This window comes from Pinus tabuliformis, chromosome 8 (genome assembly GCF_031772625.1).
Source record: "Pinus tabuliformis cultivar Carrire ecotype Pingquan chromosome 8, CPIR1, whole genome shotgun sequence".
NCBI classification, from domain to species: Eukaryota; Viridiplantae; Streptophyta; class Pinopsida; order Pinales; family Pinaceae; genus Pinus; species Pinus tabuliformis.
The window spans coordinates 742602127-742618929 of record NC_142294.1 but is presented as its reverse complement, the minus strand read 5'-3'; positions in this window follow the sequence as shown (position 1 = coordinate 742618929).

The following is a 16803-nucleotide window of genomic DNA, read 5'->3' as shown; positions in this document are numbered from 1 at the left end:
CACGGGGGGATTTGAATTGGTGACCTTTTTGCAAGGTGTTTCTTAATAGTACACCCATTCACCATCAATTCAAACCCCCTTGGAAATATGTGTTTATATTATTATTATATTATATATGCTTATGATTAATAATAATATAATGTCAATTGGGCTTATCTCAGGTGGTTGGGAAGAATGATTCTTATCCTCCCTAGTCGGGTTCAATTCCCACAAGTGACATGATGAGCTTTGTTGTAATGTTTTTGAGCCTTGTTGTTAAGTTTGAATAGTCCCTCGAGGACAAAAACATGTATATTCATCATATGAAATATAAAGATATTTCCCTTTGGAGAAAAAAATAATAATAATATAATTTTAAGGTCACAAACAAATGAGTCGCCAAATTGGTGTATGAGGCCCCCTTATTTGTGGGACAAGGAACCCTCTTTGCGTAATAATTTGACTATTGAAGTCTATGAAGGTATACATACTCTACCCCCTGGATTTGAACCTATGACCTCCTAGGAGGAAAAACAAGTTCTTAACCATCAGGCCCACTCAAGTTATACTTTCCAAACTTACATATTGCTAGTGCCATGATTACACACATTATCTTCTTAATTAATCTTCAAATTTATTTACCCCTTTAATGACTTTCGACAAGTACACATCATGAATTCACCAATCTATGTGCTTTTGCAATGTCAAGTGTAAAACATTATGAACTTCCCTTCTAGTGTGTTGTCATAGTGCTAAATCCCTTGTCTTTCCATTATTGTGCACTTTCACCACGTCTTTCCTCTATGTCATTCTCCAACATAGTAACTTTTGCTTCAATGCTTGTGTTTGTGCTTTTTTCATAGATAGTTATTTATCATGATAAATGGTGAAGGCAACCTTTTAATTCTCAATTTTAGTACACATGTAAAATGTGATGAAATGCATTGTGTGATAATTAAGTTGGTAATAATTTTATTTTTTTGGACTAGTTTTCATTTATCATGATGCAATTAACACACTTTATTTCATTTCTAGGAGAGAATGTAGCTGTTATCACCCCAAGAAACTCTCCTAGGTTGTAGCTCAGAGATGCTCGGGAACACTACAAACTCAACTTAATGTTGGAAATGGATGAATGGAAGGAATGATGCTTGTTCAAGCCAGATAACCACTTCTATCCTCCCGATCCGACGACCGACCTTTCTCCCACATCCAGCTCACCCATCCACCACGCAGTCCACGTCCCTTGACCATTCCGTGCACCGAAAGGACGAAGGTAACCAGTTTTCAATACCAGGTGCATTTCCTCCTCAATAACCGCATTCAACAGACAGTATGGCCAGGAAGGAAAAGTGCAGAGCACGAATAGGCAAATGCTTTTAACAGTTATGGAATTTCATCCCATACGATACTCCAGCCACCCGAGAGGATAGTAGAGCACAGGAAAGAGATCAGATTCATCCACTACAGCAAGCAAATGCACTAGAGACACCATCAGGCAATTAAAGCGGTTAGTGGTCAATTATGACCCCTCCATACTTAGAATGGCCGAGTGCCTTTGTAATGAAACTCTATATATACCCAGAAAGAAGATGTAATCAGGGTTGATGGTTGTTGTTTTGATGTTGTTAAACACACATGGGAAACATAGAATAGGAAAGATAAATCAGTGAGTACATTTTTTATTAACATCAGATATACATTTATAGTACAACATATGACTCTTGGGTTTCAGATCCCAAGGTCTCTTGGACTGCTTTTGTCCATTCGACTTCCACACTAACCCATTAGGATTAGGTGTCCAATATTCCCCCCCTTAATCCGAAGGGTTATGTATGAGTCCAAGAAGAGAGTTGTAATACAAAATGTGCAAAAAATGCATGGCAGCACTAGGCTGAATGTGCTCTATGAAATGTTGGTAAAAAAGGGCGGTGGTTTAAGGATGACCACCAACACTGGAACGCTTAGTGCAGTTCCCGGAACTCTTCCAAAACTGGTAAGAAGCTGGAGCCTTCTGCTAGAGGAAGTGTTCTCAATCTGTGATGGTTTAAGGATGACCAACAACGCCGGAATGCTTAATGCAATTCCTGGAACTCTTCCAAAGCTGGCAAGAAGCTGGAGTCTTCTGCTAGAGGAAGTGTTCTTAATCTGTGATGGTTTAAGGATGACCAACAACTCTGCGATTCCTGGAACTCTTCCAAAACTGGCAAGAAGCTGGAGTCTTCTGCTAGAGGAAGTGTCCCAGATTGCCAACTGAAGGCATGTTCAGGGGCATCTTTGTCTCTGGCTACAACTCTGAAACTGGTGTGGCAGGTTGTGGCTCAGGCTCGCTTGATGTGACTTTGAAGCTTGTAGATGACCATCATTTCCCCCCCTGTCAGATACAAGGTGAGAAGATGGAGAAAACTCAACTGCAAGACTATTCAATACTCTGGAACAAGTTCTGATATGTGTTTGGAATATCTTCTTGGCTGTTAATGCCCATTGCCAAGAAGCGATCCATCCAAGATGAATCTTTGTTCTTGCAGGACGTTTGTTTCTGAAGCATCTGTTTGAAGAATGGCTAGTTTTATGACAGTGCTTACATGGATGAAGATCAAAACAGTGATCTTTCAAATGGCCAACTCGGTCACAGTGTTGGCATTTCACGATCTGTTGTTTTTGTTGTTGTTGTTGCTGTGGAAGAGAGGCAGAATCTGGAACAGCTGAAGCTGAACTGTCATGAGAAGCAGGTGAACTGTCATCAATGAATCCAGCACTCTGAAACTGAATGGGCTTTGAGTAGTCTGGAATATGAAAGGACAAGTCCTTGTCATATCCAAGACCAGTTCTGTGCTTGTTGTGGACAAGTTGTTCCCAAGGTCTGATGATGGGCTTGGGAAGTGCAGACTGAGTTTCTGCATCTGCATGTACAACTGCTGCTTTATTTGAATGAATTGTAACATTATTAACATGCTGCTGATGGGTGGTTGTCTCAATGTTTTGAACAAAAACAGGTTCAGAATGGTGTCTATTTTGATGTAGCTCTTCTTGCTGTAGCTGTGATTCAAGTTGCAAAAAATCGATCTTTTCTTGTACATTTTGCAAACAACTATGAATATCGGTGAGAAAATCCTTGCTGATTTTGACTGTATTATCCATAGTAGAGAGTATTAGATTGTCCACTAACTCTAATATTGCACCGATTGGAGCCATTTCTAACCTCAAAAAATAGTAAAACAATGAGGAAAAGATGGACACCAAATAAACTTATGGCAACAATGTTATGAAACCAGCTCAAGAAAAGATAGAAAAGATAAATCCACGCCTTAGAATTCAGCCTCTTCGAGGGGGCAACCTCCTTTACATTACATAAATGAACAATTCTTGGATGATACAAATGACAAAACCTCCTTTCTATATATAGGAGTCTAAGGAGTCACAATATAATCCAGCCGACCTAACAATAATAATATAAAGCCACAAAAATAACAATAGAGGGATTCTATGGGGCACAAAAATAACAATATGGGGGTAATAGGGGCACAAAAATATAAATAGGGGGTATAACTACAATAGTAATGGGGTAATCACTAGTATTATAGGGACCCAACATGCCCCTCTCCTTCAAAAAAGTGTTGTCCTCAACGCTTGAGCAGTTCTGGATACTTCTGCATAAAATTCTCATCCTCCCATGTGGAATCTTCAGCGGATAAGTTCTTCCACTTGATAAGATACTCTGAAATTGATCGATTTCGTAGCTGTCGAGTTCTTGTTTCTGTGATTGCTTCCGGTTCCAATATAATTTTTCCTTCCTCGTCAAGTTCTGGCAATATTGTTTGAATTGGGAGCTTGTCACCTATAACCTTCTTTAAACATGAAACATGGAAAACTGGGTGCAATCGAGAAGCTGCAGGAAGCTCCAATTTGTATGCCATAGTACCAATCTTTTCCAACACCTTGTACGGACCATAATACTTTGGTGATAATTTATTATCCTTCTTAGCTTGCTTTAGGGACATTTGCTTATATGGTTGTAGCCGTAGGAATACCCAATCACCTACATCAAAACTTCTTTCACTGCGATGTTGATCTGCCTGTTGTTTCATTCTATTTTGTGCCAACACGAGGTTATCCTTTAAGAGTTGGAGGACTTGTTGTTGATGTTCGATGTGATGTTCCACTGCCTGAACCTTAGAATTTTCTCTTAAATATGATGTGATGGATGGTGGTTGATACCCATAAAGTGCCATAAATGGGGTCATTTTTGTTGCTGTATGGAAGGAAGTGTTATACCACCATTCAGCCAGAGGCAACCATTTGACCCATTGTGTCTGTTTATCAGATACAAAGCAACGAAGATATCCTTCCAAACATTTGTTTACTATCTCAGTTTGCCCATCAGATTGAGGATGATAAGATGAGCTATGAGCTAACTGAGTACCAAGACAAGAAAATAATTCTGTCCAAAAATTTCCAGTGAAAATGGGATCTCTGTCACTTACAATAATCTTTGGGTTTCCATGTAGCTTTTGAACTGTTTCCATAAATGCAGTAGAAACTGTACTGGCTTTAAATGGATGTGATAATGCACAAAAGTGTGCATACTTGGTAAGTCTGTCAACTACCACCATGATGACACTCTTTCCCTCAGACTTGGGTAAACCTGTGATAAAATCCATTGAAACCTCCTCCCAACGTTGGCTTGGAATGGATAAAGGTTGTAATAGACCTGGTGTCTTAATTGTTTCAACTTTATTTTGCTGGCAAACCAAACATTCCGCCACAAACTTTTGAATATCTGATTTAAGGCCATCCCAAAAAAATTCCTTCTTAACCCTGTGGTAAGTTTTTAAAAATCCTGAGTGCCCTCCTAAGGGAGAAGTGTGCAATTCCATAAGAATCTTTTGTTTTAGCTGGGAATTCTTACAGAGGTATAAGCGATCTTTGTACCATAACGAATCATTTTTCCAGCTAAATGTATCAGAAGTACTGGAATCTTGTTGTAGCTTTTGAATAAGTGCCCACACTTCTTCGTCATTCTTCCATTCCTCCCTTGCTTCGTTTATCCAATCTGGTTGGATAATAGAAATGGCACACAACAATGCTTCCACATCCTCATCCTTTCTTGAGAGTGCATCTGCCACCACATTTTGCTTCCCTTTTTTGTAGATGATTTCAAAGTCATAACCCAACATCTTTGTGACCCACTTTTGTTGCTCTTCAGAGGATAATCTTTGTTCTAAAAAGTATTTAAGGCTATCATGATCCGTTTTTACCTTGAAGTGTCTTCCCATTAGGTAGGGTCGCCATTTCTTAAGTGCATGGAGTATTGCCAACATTTCCTTCTCATAAATAGCTTTGTTAAAAACTTTCCCTTGATTGGACGACTTTCAAAAGCAATGGGTCTTTCATCTTGCATTAGAACAGCACCAATTCCATTTCCTGAAGCATCACATTCCACAATAAAGGTTTTTGTGAAGTCCGGTGTAGCTAAGACCGGTGCTTGGCACATTGCCTCTTTAAGATGTTCAAAGGCCTTTGTTGCTTCCGAAGTCCATGAAAATGAATCTTTCTTCAATAATGTTGTTAGAGGTGCTGCTATTCTCCCATAATTCTTAACAAACTTGCGATAATACCCTGTCAACCCAAGAAATCCTCGCAGATGCTTTATGGATGTGGGGATTTTCCATTCCTTAATGGCTTTAATTTTGCTAGGGTCTACCTTAACTCCTTCATGAGATACAATATGACCCAAATATTCCACCTCCTGGACTCCAAAGAAACATTTGGATCTTTTTGCATATAATTGTTTCTCCTCCAATAGTTGTAGCACCCTGTCAACATGTTCAACATGATCCTTCCAAGACTTGTTGTAGATTAGTATATCATCAAAAAATACTAACACAAATTTTCTAAGGAATGGTTTGAAAATTGAATTCATCAAACCTTGAAATGTTGAAGGTGCATTGGTAAGGCCAAAAGGCATGACCAAAAATTCATAATGACCCTCATGAGTTCTAAATGCTGTTTTCGGAATGTCTTCAATCTTCATTCTGATTTGATGATATCCCGAACGAAGATCCAACTTGGTGAAGTAAATTGATCCATGCAATTCATCCAGTAATTCATCAATAACAGGAATGGGGAACTTATCTTTAATAGTGAGCTTGTTGAGCTCCCTATAATCTGGACACATGCGCCATGATCCATCCTTCTTGTGCACCAATACTACTGGAGCTGAGAAAGAACTTTGACTCGGTTGAATTATACCAGCCTCTAGCATTTCTGCAACCATACGTTCAATTTCACTTTTTTGGACATATGGATATCTGTACGGCCTGATGTTTGGAGGAACACTTCCTGGAATCAGATGAATAGCATGATCATGATCACGCATAGGTGGGAGACCTTTGGGAGTCTCAAATACCTTGGAATGATTGTCCAGGACTTTTTGGAGATCTGGAGAAATAGATGATTCCAATGTGGAAACATCTAGCGAACATAATTGTGCAATTACACCTCTTTGCTCCTTTTTTAGAAGCTTTGTCATGCCATTAGAGCTGATTATCTTTCCTGGTTTCCCTGCAATACCCCTTAATTCAACTTCCTTTCCTTCCACAGAAAATTTCATGAAAAGTTCTTGAAAATTAAAAGCTATTGTACCCAAGGATTGTAGCCATTGGACTCCTAGTACAACATCAGCACCTCCCATTGGAATGGAAAGCATTGGGCTAGTCAATACATATTCTCCCATGGATAGCTTGATATTATGGCACTTTCCAGAACAATTTATTGTTCCTCCATTTGCAATCATCACTTGACACTCTGGTGCTGGATATAGGAAGCAATTCAATTCTTTTGCTACCCTACAATGAATAAAATTGTGGGTGCTTCCTGAATCAATCAACACTATTACCTTTTTCTTCTTGATTTGTCCTTCTATCTTGATGGTTTGAGGAGTGGTAATTCCCGCCAATGCATTACAAGATATGGTCGGATTTATTTGTTCTTCATCTAGGCTTTGTTCCTGGAATATATCCTCTTCTTTTGACCTTTCTTGCTCCTTTTCTTCTTCCTCTTCACAATCTATGTAGAATAATTTCTTCTCAGCACACTTATGACCTTTTGTGTATTTGCTATCACAATTGTAACAAAGCCCTTTTGCTCTTTTTTCTTCCAATTGTTGTGGTGTCAACCTTGTAGGTTGTGGAAGACTATGGGCAACAACACTTCCGTCTTTATAGTTGTGAACGGTATGCTTCCTAGTTGCCATAATTTTGCTTTCCATTTTTCTTGCTAACCTGAATGCCTTCTCTAATGAATCAGGTTCCCAAAGGCGCACATCATGTTGGATATTATCCTTTAAAGACCCTATGAACACATCAATCCTATGCTCCTCTGGAATATCTTTTACCCTTATGTTCAATTTTTGGAACTCCTCAATGTGCTCCATTATTGAACCCTTTTGTTTGAGACTTATCAATTGGCTAAAAAAAGTGTTGCTTTTTGTATCCTCATAATGTGCTATCAATTCTTCCGTAAAAATTGCCCAAGTGATAAATTTTTTACGAGAACAAAGCCATTGATACCATACAAACTGATTTGGTTCCAAATATAAAGTTGCCATACGTACCTTTTGTGTGTTTTGCACATTATTGAGATCGAAGAATTGCTCCATCTGTAATATCCATGTGGCGGGATCCTTGCCATCAAACTTCCTCATATCGATTTTTGGAACATGGTGAGTCTTCGATCCAACATTAGAGTCTATGGAATCATGATTAACATTTCTTTTGTTCTCATCATGAGTTTCCTTTACTACCTTTTCACCATTAGTGACCCTTTCTTGTAGCAACTTCTTCAATTCATCCATCTTATCATCCATGCCATCAATTTTAGCGTCCATGCCATTCACCTTAGATTCCATGCCATCCATCTTAGCTTCCATGCCCTTTATCTTAGATTCCACGCCATTTACCTTAGATTCCACGCCACTTATCTTAGCTTCTGTTAGCTTTTGTGAGCGTGACATTTGTTGCACTTGTTCTTGTAATTTTGATATATCATGTAGCATTTCTTCCTCTTCTTCATGAGTCATGCTAGAGCTTTCAGGTTCCTTACTAGGTGTTTGCATTTTCTTTCCTCGGGGCATCAGTTACCGATAATAATGTTTTACTATGCCCTTTGAATTCCGTTAAACCAAGCTTACACAAAAATTAAAAAAAAAACTACACACCTTTTTTCACTTTATAGAAGCCTGATATTGAATCTGATGTATCTCTGTAATTTCAGATCATCCAATTCTGAAATTGCTACCTGTAGTAGCCTTCTGCTTCCTCTTTCCAATGCCACAAGTCTGAGCCAAATTGGATTCTCCAAGGAAGAGTTATGTGAAATCTCCCACAGTGACTTGATTTTAGACTGGTTCAGTAGAGCGAACTTGTACGACGTGCCACGAGTCACTGTTTCAACCTTTGAATCTGAAACACACATACAAGAAACTACAGTCCGTCCTCTTTCTGTACCTTTTTACGAAATTTCAATCCGATCCTCAGAGAAAAAGTTATGACGATTTTCCCCAGGTCACCTGTTTTGAATGTAATTCAGGAGTCTGCAAAAAGGCCAACTTCCTCAGATCATATCTCCGAAAATATCGCGCAAAAAGCTCTGAAATTCGAACCCAAGGTTCAACTCCAATTCTTCTCAAATGGGTTTTTTTTGCGACTTCTGAAACGTCACAGAAAAAAAGTTATAGCGAAAATGCCACGATGACCTGTTTGGAGCAGCGAAACCCTAGAATCCAAAGCTCTGATACCAAATGTTATGAAACCAGCTCAAGAAAAGATAGAAAAGATAAATCCACGCCTTAGAATTCAGCCTCTTCGAGGGGGAAACCTCCTTTACATTACATAAATGAACAATTCTTGGATGATACAAATGACAAAACCTCCTTTCTATATATAGGAGTCTAAGGAGTCACAATATAATCCAGCCGACCGAACAATAATAATATAAAGCCACAAAAATAACAATAGTGGGATTCTATGGGGCACAGAAATAACAATATGGGGGTAATAGGGGCACAACAATATAAATAGGGGGTATAACTACAATAGTAATGGGGTAATCACTAGTATTATAGGGACCCAACAAACAACTTCAAATCAATCAGCTTGCAATAGATTCAACATACAAAGAATGGTGATATCCAGAAAACAGACTCCTCATTCAAAAAATGAATTTTCTTCAATTCACCTGAGAGTTTAACTTCCAACAAAGCATGCTCCACTCTTCAGCAGGATCCAACTATATTCACAAAGCGCATCATCACTAGTTCCTGCCTCTCAAGTATTTTGTTATAAGGTACAACTGCTCAAGGACAGGCAGTCTAGCTGAATGTTTTAATTATATAATTACAAGATTCCCAACTGTACAATTACCACCATAAATTTGAACTGAATGCTGTTCTTACTTTCAAGTTCTGACAAGAATCACTCTCAAGAAATATCTATCCCTACACTACTCCCAGTGCTCACAAACGAAATCCTGTGTACAAGAATACTCTCCAGCAAGTGTATGAAAGCTCCGATACTTTAAAAACTCACTACTTTAAAACGGGTCACATCAACTTTGTCTTCAAACATACATGGAACGCTCCAACCTTGATAAATGAAAGGACAAGCAGTATCATGTAGAGATTCAGTGGCTGTTGGGACAATGCTATCACGTGGATTTCCTTCAGATGGTTGGATGAATGCACATTAAGGACATGCCATAAGGCCCCTTCCAGTCACTTATGAAGCACTTAGTTGTTAAGGTGGTGCAGTAAATTAATACCATACACTATATGACTGGTGATCCATTTAAAAGGTCTTCAGATAATATGTAGACTACTGACAGAAGGAGATGCCACAGACTAGGGGTGTAATTACAAAAGCTTTATCTTGTACAAAAGTTGTCTTTTACAGCAATAAATATCTGGCATTTCTTCTGAGGGAGACAACAGCTTTCACGTGATCCCTAAGCAACAGCACTGGACCAGCAATACAACGGTGGTGACTGTGATCATAGAAGAGGAAATTACTCTATCAGAGCATTCTGTTGCAGGAAACCATTTTTTTTTTTTTGGGCAAAAGAACTCTGCTGCAATTTGATTGTAGCGTTGTGGGCATCTGATGCCTTCAATGGACAATTTCTCTGAGATTTTGTATCACTGGCTTATAAAGATCAATTTTGTCATATGACTATTTATGGAAGTCAATCTTCTCAGTTGATTGGAAAAGTAAATAAATATCATCATATGCATCCAATCAGTCCAAGATAATAACACATCGAGATCCCATTAAAATCTAAATTGCTACAAGGCTGCGCTACTCTACAATTAAAAAATCAACAGTTTTGGTTTCTCTATTGTTCTCCACTTCTGAAGTAACTCTTAGAAAGCTCAGCAAGGCCTGGAAAAACTTCAGCAAAACTAAGTTCTACAGCAGACACGTCATTTCTTCTTTGCTCCCCTTGCAGCCTGTTGTGCAGGTGCTATCGGTGCCTCAGTCGGTCCCTGGGCCAATCTTTCTTCCCTCCTAGCAATCTTCGGAAACAGAGATATTAGCTCGGCTGCCTGTGGAGTTCGTGTACCGTTATCGCATCATCTCCAAGCATTGGAATGACTTTCTTTCTTTCAACTACTTCCTAAGAAAATGGGCTGAGACGCCTCTCAACAAGACGCAGCCACGGCTGGTTCTGTGTAGTAAAGATCCCAAAATGGCATCTATGGCGTTCTGTTTTTCCACACGGACTTGGATTTAGTCTTGCTTCACCCTTTCTTTCTTAGAGAACTGGAACGACATCTTATACGTACAGTCTAGGGCAGGACTAATGTTGGTCGTTGGACTGGATCCCCTGAACAAAATCTCTAGCAGAGTCGGAAATCCTTATAAACGAGAGTTCGTTGATATTCCCGCGCCACGCGCCTGCGTCTACGTTGAATGCATCGTTGTGGATGAGAATTTTTATCAGAAATCTGACGCTACATACAAAGTTGTCGCGGTTGGGGACCAAACCTTCCCAAAAGAGATGGAACATCGTCGGATACTTCCCTTTGTCTTGGGAACAACACAGTGAGCTTGTTTTCTGCCACGGATCATTCTACTTTCACTGTATGGCGGCGGACAGAAGGAAAGGCATCGCGTGTTTCACCATCCCATTAGAGGGAAACAGTTCAGCTGTAGCGCCCAAGCCCATTCCCACGCTTTTTGCACCATTCCCTGCAATAGTGCTGAATGGGAACCAACTCGACGAACTCTCTGTTCGGACAATCACCTGGGGGTCGCGTCTACTGTTAATCGCAGCCTTCATCCCGATTGAACAAGCTGGTGGGGATTTGTTGCCGGTGATTATTATGTGGGAGTTTAAGAATGAGGAGAGCCATCAGTCAAATTCACCGTCCTGGAAATGGGACAGAAAAATATCAAATAGCGCAGGCGTTCAAACCAGCCAGTGCGCAGTCTCAGGACAGAGGCGCTCAGGACAGAGGGCGCAGAGAATCAACATCATTGAGACGCAGGACAGAGGCGTTTATGTCAGAAACGTTTATGAATGAGTGAGAGAGCTGAACAGTCAGAGACGTTTTATGAATCAGTGAGAGAGCATGAAACGCTTATGGACAGAGAGCGCAGGTAAAAATATGGCAGGCAGACAAACATGTCAGAAGAACCGCTTGGACAGTGCTGGACAGCGCCAGGAGCAGCTAACATTTAGCTGAAGAAATATTAGTGAGAAAATATTCCTGAGATGCAGAATTGATGGCAGAAATCACTGCACAGAAAGGCCATAAGACAAATGGCTCACATTAATTATGCAGGGCAGGAATACGCCTGCTCTGATACCATGTTAAACACACATGGGAAACATAGAATAGGAAAGATAAATCAGTGAGTACATTTTTTATTAACATCAGATATACATTTATAGTACAACATATGACTCTTGGGTTTCAGATCCCAAGGTCTCTTGGACTGCTTTTGTCCATTCGACTTCCACACTAACCCATTAGGATTAGGTGTCCAACAGATGTAAGGTTCAACTTCAGGAGACTGTAACTGCTTTGATACTTGCAGCGTCTCGTCAGCATTTTCAGCTAATACAAGCTTCTTTTTCTGTTAATTGCTCACTTTCCATTTCTATTCTGTTCTAGGCTGTGCTTGATGTGCATTTTTCCTCAACTCTTGATTTTTAGCATTAGAGGGGCTGTTATCCCACCTCTGTGTTATAGTCTTGCATGTATCAGTGAATCTGTTAATCAGGTTTCTTCTTACTTAGTGGCAGAGAGCTGTCATCCTGTCTGTTCCCTATGGAATCAGATTTGCAGACCTTTTTACTCGTTGTAGCCGGCCATCACAGGGTCCTGTGCATCTGCTGGTGTGGTCAGTATTCTCCATATTCACCCAATCCTTAAACTGCAAGTAATTGGTGGTCTAAAGCCTTATAGTCTGGGGGTGTTCACGCATGTCTGGAGTCAAGCATAGTAGAAGTGGTTATCTGGCTTGAACGAGCATCATTACTTCCATTCATCCATTTCCAACATTAAGTTGAGTTTGTAATGTTCCCACGAACATCTCCAAGCTACAACCTAGGAGAGTTTCTTGGGGTGATAACAGTAGCTAACAACATTCAAATAACATTGTTTTAATTAAGAGGTTATAATTATGGGCATATAATTTGTCAAAGATATCCAAGACTTGCACTTGGTCCAATCAACAACATTGAAATTAGATTCCTTCAATTAAGAGGCTATAAATGGGGGTTTCTGTTCTATGAAAGATGTTCAAGGCTTGCACTTGGTCCAACCAATATTATTCAAAAACAATTCCTTTGACTAAGAGGTTGTGAGGAGGGGTATCTATTTCTTCGAAGGAGTCCATGACTTGCCCATGGTCCTAATCAATATCGTATTTATTGATACATTCACAAGCACAAGTAAGTCGATTGTGAGATTTAAACTTTGATAGGGTAACTATTTTGTTAAAAGCACCAAATGGCTGTTAGAAGTAGCCATCAATAAACCTATCAAGAGAATCAATGCTAACATATTCGATCTATGTGATTTTGTGATAAAAAGTCAGAATTTTGATTGCTTTGAGACCTTGAACATTTTTTTTTAAACAATAACTAGGAAATTTATATTAAGCAAAAATCAACGGTTGGGACACACAACTGAATTACATCAAAAATAAATTGCTTGCTAAAGTTTGAGTTAGATGAATCTATATTAGTAACTATCAACATGCCCAACAAGATTGTCATTGTCTTATTTTTCTAGATACTCACAAGAGCTACATTCCAATTATTCTTACATAGGTATATTCACGGGAATAAGTTACATAACAAGATACAAAAGCAATACATGATTAATGTGGGTTTTTGGTTCAACTTCTTGTCACTATTGGTTGAGATTCTATATACAATTTCTTCTTCTTCTTCCCCACTTTTGTCCATGTTTGTTTTGAAGTAGGCGTAGTACTTGTTGATTCTTCTAGGCTTGGAGTGTCTTCAACTACTGATTTTTCTTGTTTTAAAGTTTCATATCCTTCATCTTGGTCTTCCCAACTTGTCGTTGGTTAAGGACCTAAATTTCATTGCATTTATTGCCTTGAATCATGTGGGACTAGAACTTAGTCTTCATGTTTTGAGATACATCTTCTTGTTTTTTTCTTGAGAAACTAGAGTTAATTGAGTCAAAGGATTTGTACGTGGAGGTTTATCATGCAAAATGATCTGGTGATCCTTTATAAAGCCAATCCACGAGGTAGATTTTTGTTGGAGTTTCCTTATTTTTTGAGACCCTTTTGGCAATTGAGTTGTGATATTGTCTATTTCAAAACAAGCCCTACAATGTAAGGAGACTCTCTCATAATCTAATTTCTAGGTCTAACAAATAAAATTTACTGGTCAAATTAATTTCTATTGGAAACCCTAAATTAAAGTCTGTTTCCACTCAGATTCTTGCATGTGTTGTTATCCCACACCTTTGAGTAGATGATAGATAAAAGTGAACTTTCCTAGATATGATCCAATGACCTAAAGAGTGGGTAAACCCTGAAGGTGAAGCAACATATTAGGAATACTCACCAATTAGGTGTAGTAGCTAGAACCTAGGGAGACCAGGGCTTCATGCATAGATTTGCATTGCCCCAAAACCATAGACTTGAGGTAAGAATAAGATCCCTGTCTTTGGTAAGATCAAACACAATAACAAAAAATACCTTTGCACATGGGTGGATGAAAATTTCTTGTTTGATCACTGGAATTCAATATTTCAAAATCCAGTCATAAAGGTCTACTAATTGAGGCCAAAACCCATAAAAACAGTAAAGCAAGCTAATAGAATTGAAAAAACTTGCCACTTCATCAACATCAACACCAATGGGAATGAAAATAGACGAGGATTTGTGCACAAAAATAGAGGGAAAGTGAGTAGAACACTTTTGCAACACGTCATCTTTGAAACAAAAATATCTAGAATCACAATTGATGAGATTAGATGCAAACTACCTGTTGGAAGGAACACAAGAGGGAGGGTCGTGGCCCATATTGGCAGTTGAAGAAGTTGTTAGAACTGGAGATGTATGGATTTTATGGTTAGCAAGGTGGACAAAGTGTTGATCAAATGTTTGACCATCTAGATTGGTAATGAATTGGGAAAAACCTTAAGGACAATGTTCCACCATGCATGAATATTGGTTCATGTTATAACTTTACTCAAGCTTGTAGTAGATTTTTTTTTTTAATCTAAACATTTAGTATATTCACATTATAAACAAAATTTAGTTGGGTTGGGTGCCATCAACTCTCCCTTCCTGCTAGTTTGTTGCCTCCTCTTGAACTTGGGTCATTACTATCTCCACAAGAAACACCCCTTTGCATATGGCTTCAAATTTTCCTTTGAAAATTCTTATGGTGTGCATTATGTCTTCATGATTAGCCTTATATTTTTACAATGCCTTGGCAATGATAGTCGTCACTAGCCAATAAGTCTCTACAATCTTATAATATTTAGTCTCTTTGGTAGAAGAATGAATAAGGTTAGAGACCAACTCGTGAACCTCCTCCAAAATTTGTGTTGCAGTCAAGTCCACCTTCTTATCTTCCATTGCCTTCTCAATTTGTTCCATTTCACTTTGTGTTGGGTATGTGTTATATTCTTTGCATGACTACCTTCATGTGTTGTACGTTGCGCTAGGCACAACACCCTCGTGTTTTTGTGGTTTTTCGCGTCCATTTTTAGCAGTCCTTGCCACACAATTTTCGCCTTTAGCAGTTTTTTGTTGCATGGTGGTTTAGCCCATGGTTTTGTAGTTTCAATTAATGAACTATTATTATATTCTAATCCATGATAAATGGATTAGTAGTTTATGGATGCCACGTGAAGAATATATACCGAAAAATCTTTTTGGTTTTCTCGGTTTGGGTTTCTAGGGTAAAATCATCATGTTAATGTGTGTGTTTGGCATTTGCACCTTTTCTGTTTGATTAAAAATCTGTTTGTAGGAATTAATTATACATGGTAAAAGCTTACACTTTATGCATCATTTGAGCAGAGGGCATAATAATTCTTCTCTGCTTCCCATGCCTCACCTGCAACCCAAGATGGGTGAGTGTAATGAGAGCCAATGGAACCATGACCCACTTGTCATCCTATTTTATGTTCCTTTCCTCATGTTTATGGTAGAACTTTACTCATGCTTGAAATTTCTACTAGATTCTTATCAAATTTGTCACTGTAAACATTGCCTATTTGCTATAAGATTAATTTACTTCTAATGAAGTCTTAAGAAAAGTAGAAAGAAAAGAATGAAACATTTGTGATTTACACAACTTTACTATGTAAACTAAAAACAAGAAAACTAATTTAACAACCACACCTTTGTAATTCTAATAATAACTCAACTATTTACAATACAAATATAGTTATTATGTAACTTCACTTACTTTAATGAGCTAAGTTACCTTCTAAAACAAATGGGTATATAAAACTATGAGTCAACAACTACAAGTAACCCACATAAAACCTATAACAAACTTAAACAATTTTCTAGAAACCTCATAAAAACAAGCTGAAATACATAACATACCCTTAAAAATTCAACACATATCTCACTCGAGCTTGTAATTACCATAACTAACAACATCTAAATTACTTTCTTTTGACTTACAAATAACCAAAATCTTACACTACTTCAATCAACAATGTAACACACTAAATAACATTATAAAACAAACAAATATTAAAACTATGAGCTAGAAACCACCTCTAACCCATACAAGACCCGTAACAAACATTTTTTCACAAACTTCTAAAATAGTTGAGATACTTAACTTATTTTCAAAAAATTCAACCATAATGTGTAACTTTTTTTTACATTTTTTTATTGGAATTTGACAATACAATTTTGGACCAAATTGTGATTTTTCATTAATTAAAATAAGTTTTCAAATGCATAAATACATTCAACACTTTGAAAAATAACTCAAATTTATGATTCTAATGAGCAACCCCTGGACTATCCAATTTTAAATATTATAAATTAAATAACTCAAATTTATGATTGTAACGAGCAACCTCTGGACTACTGGATTTTAAACAAAACTAGACTACTGGATTTTAAACAAAACTAACTGAAAAGTAAAAAAAAATCCAACTATAACCTATTAGCATATTCAACACATAGCCAACTCCAAATTACAAGACCACCCATAACATGTAAATTATTATTATTTTTAAAATAAAATAATTAAAAACTGACACCCACTCCAATCAACAACGTACATATTCAATCCTTCAAA